The sequence below is a fragment of the Aythya marila genome, assembly GCF_965140915.1.
Source record: "Aythya marila genome assembly, chromosome: 5".
Classification (NCBI taxonomy): domain Eukaryota; kingdom Metazoa; phylum Chordata; class Aves; order Anseriformes; family Anatidae; genus Aythya; species Aythya marila.
In genome coordinates this window covers 51902331-51908510 of record NC_139046.1, presented here as the reverse complement: position 1 = coordinate 51908510, position 6180 = coordinate 51902331, and positions in this window count along the sequence as shown.

Sequence of the window (6180 nt, the reverse complement as noted above, 5' to 3'; positions counted from 1 at the left end):
AAGTTAAGCAGACTACACCTATGACCTGGGCTTTTCCCATCAGAAGCAAACAAGACTTATGTCCCAGCCTAAACATTCAGCTATGTAATCAGGCTAAAAAAGTGTTTCAGGTGCTAAAAATGATGCTGATCGCATGGGATCGCTGCCGAAATCTCTTTTCTCCTGCATGCACTGGCACCATTACAGTTTAGAAACTGCATTGCGTACCAACTTTCTCCTTCCATCCACGGACACCCCAGACCTCCTTGTGTTAGAAAAGAGCCCTTTCCTGTGGTGTATTTTCCACCGCAGTGCTCAGCCCCTGGAGGAGCAGTGGAGCCGAGGAGCACGCAGCAGGCTGGGTGGGCACGGATGCTGCAGGACCCACGGGTACTGCTGGCTGCCCTGCTGGAGACCCGTGGCTATCCCAGGGCTTAGCTGCACTCTCTGCTGAAGTCTGGGGGTATTTCATCTTCCTCGGCTTCGCAGGGCCAGCATTTCACCCTTAGCAGCTCATGGGACAGAGTGCTGCATCCCCTGTCTCCTTGGAGAGGGCAGCCTCCTGGCAGCGCTGCTGGCCTTAACAGAACCCCTGCTTTCTTACCTTAAAAACCACGTTGTCTTCCATCTATCCTGAGCACTGCCACGTGTGCCCAGCCCTGAGCTTGGCAGGGTGCTCCAGGAGCAGGGAGCACCACTGCCCGGCGTGCCAGCACAGCCCCCCTCTGCCCACGGGTCAGCCTGGGCGGCTCGAGCAGCAAAAGCCTCGGGCAGCAGTTTTTGAGCTGCTTGCATCTGTATTTACATGCATTTTTTAATTAATTTAAAAGTTTTTTTTTTTTTTTTTTTTAAATATAGCTGTTAAATTAACAAGAAAAGCTGTATAAATATATATATATATACTTATATATATATATATGTATGTATCTTAACCTAGCCAGCCTGCGGCTACTGCATTTCCTAAGGGTCACAGGGTCAGTGCTGTTCTTGCAATCTCCAAGCTACCACGATGATGCCTTTTTTATTATTATTATTTTAATACCTTTCGACTCTATTTATGACTTTCTTCTCTATTTATTTCTTATTTAGTATTTTACTCCTGTCCACACACAGTCCCCTGGCTTGGATTTAAATGCCTTGGAAGCTGCGAGCTTTGTCCCCAGCCACCACCAAAACGCCCCACGAGCCCCCGGCCGCCCCGTGGTGGCATCCTCTGCGGGTGCAATGCCTGCAGCCTGGGCCAGGCTCCTGTCTGGGCACCCTCTCCAGCCTTACAGAGGTAGCAAAGCACTCTTCTGAGCGGCCCCAGCCACGCAGCAGGCTCCCTGCGAGGGGGCTGCCTGGGTTTAGAAATGCAAGGGATGTCCCAGAGGTTGGAGACGAGGAGTAGGCAAGTGGGGAGAGCACCGCGGGTTCCCGGCCAGGTGCTGCCAGCTGCCAAGCACCCAGAGCATCATTTAGTTTGCCATAGCTCCCTCTACCCCAATCCCCATCCCCACAAAGCCCTTTGCTTCCCCAAACACTTCCTGCTGCCCAGGCAGGGTGCTGGGTGCCGCAGTGCCCCGGCTCCGAGGGCTGCTGTCACCACGAGTCCAAGAGCAGTGGGGCAAGGCAGTGGCCGGGCCGTCCCCCCGGGGACATTTCCCACCACCAGCACGGCCCAGTGCTGCTCTCATCTGTACTGCGGCACATCTGGCCCAAGGCACAGGTAGCATGGCAAGGCCAGCAGCACTTGTGACACAGCAGAGCTGCTGGACACGTAGTGTCCCCTGCACACGGGGAGGCGAGGGGTTCCTCTGGTGGTGAGGGTGTTTTGGGGAGGGGAGGCCGGTTCCCCTGCTCCACGGAGCACACCCAGGCTTGGCAGCGTGTCGTAAAACACTCTCCAAACAAACAAAGCCAAAAAGGTAGTTTCCTGGAAAAAAAGAAAAAAAAAGAAAAAAAAAAAGGGGTTGAAAAATAATCAGGCAGATGCAGAGCCCCGTGTTTATTTTGCTGCTCTGACTGACACAGCAAAAAGCAAACAGACCAAATTAGAAATTAAACCCAAATGGGAACGGGGGCTGAATCGAGCTGGAAGTCGTCCCCAGCCCTTTTCGGCTCGGGGAAGGGTCCTGGGAGGAGGCAGGGCGCAGCCTGGCTCCCTGCTCGCTCCTTGCTGGTAACGCGACGCCCCGCTCCCCCACATAGCTAGGTAGGTAGGTAGAGCTAGGACTTTTGTACTACTGATTTTGAAGGACAGTTTTCAATGTGTAATAATATATCGGTTTAGGTGTGCAGTGTTTGAAAGAGAGACTGGGAGAAAGGAAGAAAACAAACCTCAATCAATATTATTGTTTTTTGTTGTAAAATATTGTAACCTTGTATAAACGCAAACTTTTTTTTTTTTTTCTTTAGCTTAAAGGCCTGGGGTAGAACATATTAAAAAAATAAAAAAGGTTGAAAAAGTTCAGGAAAAAAAAAGAATAAAAAAAATCATTAAAACTGTTGCCATTGTGAGGTTTGTGCCATGCGATGTTAATGCCTATGCAGCCATGTATCACCAGTTAATTACAGTGGAATATTAAAAAAAAAAAGAAGAAACAGCCTTGCAGCTTGGTCCTTTCCATGTTTTTTCAAAGTAAGTTATTGCACTTGCAGCAGCTTTTTTTTTTTTTGGGGGGGGGGGGTGAGGGCTGGAATTTCTGGGCACCAATTTTTATTTTTTCCTTTTTTTTTTTTTTTTTTTTTTAAAGGAGTGAAATTGCTGGGAAAGCCCCCGCTTCCAAGGCCCCCTGGCTGAGGAGATACAAACACTGTTGTTGTTGTTTTGGTTTGCAATAAACTCCTTCTCTTCTCCGCTCTCAACTGGGATCTGTCTGTTTTGTTCCTGACTCATGACAGATGAAATGCGATCAGAGGGGCCTCCAAAATCTCACGTTAATTGAAGTTGGCAAAAAATACTAACAGTGCCCTTTTGAACTGCTGACACAGTGCAGAATGGATTAGCCAGGGGTAGATTAACAACAGGTGGCAGCTCACGGGCCCGCTGCCTCTGCCCCTACAGAGACGGCCAGCAGCCCCGCAGCCAGCACGGGGACATGCGGGGCCGTGGGGCTGAGCCCTTTGGGTTTTGCTTCCCCCAACGCCAAGGCGAGGGCCTGGCTGAACCCCAGGGCTCCCCGTGCACGTCCTTTCCCTCCCTGTGTCCCTCACCTTCCCGTGGCTTGGCCGGCAGCACCAGCTCGCTTCAGCTGCGGCGTGGCTGTTTTCCATCTCGCAGAGAAAAGGAGAATGCAGGTGCTGTTGCGAGCTTATCCATTCCTCTCACTTGCAGAAGAAAAATTCCTTCCCTCTCCAAGCACTCGGAGCCAGATTCCCCAGATGTTGGCGAAGCTCTGACTATTGAGAGCCTGAAGCCAGCGTCGGTAACATCCCGGTGGTATGGGTTTACATCAGAAATCGCTCCTGGCCCGAGCATTGCCAAAGAGCTGAACAGCCTCTCTCTAAACTCCAGCTAGCAGCAGGACCCAGATGAGAAACGTGCCACTTCTGTCACAGCTATGCTTTCCCATCAGTATTACAGGAGTTGTTTAGAGCAGACGGAAACGTTTCTCACTGGGAGATGTGCCTACAGCACCTAGGTTAACATCTTCCTTCTCCGCTGGCAAATGCGACCTGCAGGCAGGGCAAAGTTCAGGCCGTTTTAATGAAAAACAATTTTTTCCTCCTGTAAACTAAACAGATCTGCCTTTTTTTTCTTCCTCTTTTTAAAGGCAGGTTATTAACCTTTAAGCAGATGGATGTACAGTAATCTTCTCGCTGGCAAGAAAGGTAACAGCCACGCAAGGTGCATCTGCTTACGGCCAGATGGAGGCCACATGTAAAGGTGTTGCATTTAATCTGAGACAAACAAGTGTTTATTATTTGTGAAAGGATCTTCCACTTTCTCCTGCTTTTCAGTTCGTAACTTACTCGCGGGGCAGGGACAGATGCTCCGAGTTAGCGATCTGCTCCTTTTGCTGCGGCCCTGCCGAATTCCTGGATCTCATTTTACAGCGCTTTCTGCTCCCATCCTTCTCCCCCGCCTGCCTTTGTATGAAGTGTGGCAAATGGGGGATTGTTCCCCACTGGCCCTCAGCCAGAGGCACCCAGCACTGCCTGTGCCTAGCAGGCAGCTGGGACTTGGCCCTCTCTTCCGAAGGCAGGGTTCACAAAAGAAGGCCTGATACATTTTCAGGCAGCCAGGCCATCGGGTAAGAAACAGCGTTTGGCCCTGAAGCCCTTGGGTATCTTACCAAAGGTAAGGCTGGTAGGTATTCTGCTCCTGCTGATGGGAGATGGTCACACTGGGCGGGTGGATGCCCATAAGCAGCACTTCACAATCAGGCCCACTTGCTGTTAGTTCTCTTTATATGACCTTCGTCCTCCTCCTGCCCACCTCATCCTCTCCTTCCCCACTCAGACAACCTAGCACCGAGCCCTGATCCAAGTTCAGAGACCTCACGAGACCACGGCCAAGTCGCATTGATCTTGGCTCCCAGCTATTGCAGAGCTGTCGCTCTCGGCTGGACAGGAACATTTCCTACTGATGCAAGTAAGCAGGCATTTAGCATGAGGAAAGGAAATCTGAAGAAGAATTACTGGATCCTTTTCCAGACAAATGAAGACAGCAAACAGGCAACCTTGCAGGGAATACCTTTGAGCCGTGCTGCCTGCTTTCAGTCGGAAAACTCCCTGCGTGCTGCGAGCTCCATGCCACTCCACTTAATTGCATCAATTGTCGCTGTTATCCTTTAATGGGAAACATAACTCGCTTTCAAAGCGACCACAAGAAGCTGCAGACAGGGCAATCCTGAAGATCAGCAGAGGTGGGACTGCATTACAGCCATTTCCATCAGGCTGAAATTACACAGAGTGCACCAGGAATGTCTCTAAATGGCTTCAAGCCAGGACAGGCTGCAGCACGCCGGCACTGAAAGTCAAGGCCAGCAGTCCTCTGCCCTGGTACTGAGCTACCCAAGACTCCAAAGCATGGCTGTTCTGCTAAAACACGGGCTTAGGATGCTGCTGTTCAATCCTGTTTTCACCCACACAGCTCCTCTCCATTTGCTCATCTGCAGCAACAGGTACGATGCTGGCCTTATCCAAGCAGGACGACTGGGGTGCTCAGTTTGTTGCCCTGCTCAGGCACAGCAGTGGCAAGCATCAGAAAAAGAAGTTAGGCTATCCTACATATATTTGATCACACAGCACGACACACAAACAACAGATCCACAACTCAACAGCAAAGCAAAAGCGTTCCAGATGATTGTTCTGCTGAACAAATGCTCTCTCTCTCTCTCTCTATATATATATATAAACATAAATATATATATATTTTTTTTCAGGAGGGTGGAAGTGCCCACCTGCTAATTGGATACCTTTCAGGTGCTACAGAAAGATCCAAACTCTGCGTTCAAGGTTTCTGGTTGGTTTTGACAGGAACAAAGTTTTGGGTCCTAAAATTTTTTTAAAAGTCAATATAGGTGGAACATTTCTCTAGTTTTTATTCTGCTCAACTGTTCCAGAACAGCCTGAAGTTAGCAAGTGGACCAGCTCAGTTTATAGTAGTCATCTAAGATGACTTTGCAAAATATTTTTTTGCTTTAAGTATGTGGAAGAAACTCTCCATGATTGCAAGAACTCCCTGTACGGCACATTTGGAGCTATATATTAAACATACTTTGCAGCAGTCTTAGCAAAAATTAAACTTGCAACTCTTTAAGAGTGATGAAAATAATCATACTTGCTCTGTCTTCTCTCTCAGTAAGGCATTTAAAATCCACTTTCTCATCAGCACTGTCAGTTTCAGTTTCTTTCCCGTGTTGTGCTGAAGAGTTGTGGCAGTAGCTTCCACATGAAAGGGATGGACAGGAGATCTCTGCAGTACAAATTAACCCTTTTGAGATCTTTCCTGATGCAAAGATGCTCTCTCTACCTGTGGTAAGTACGCAAGGTGCCAGACACTTGTTATGGAGCTTTCAGTGTAGGGAAGAATGAGTAGGCAAGACAAAATATGGACAGGTCTTGCTGAAGTACATTGTGGATATTTGAGTTTAACAGAGATTTATGTAGCAAAACAGCCTGTCATTGCAATTCTCCTTGTAAATGCAGTCGTCTTTCCTGATGCTTTTCCATATACCAGCGCAGCTCAGAAAGTGAAATACAACAAATGATCCT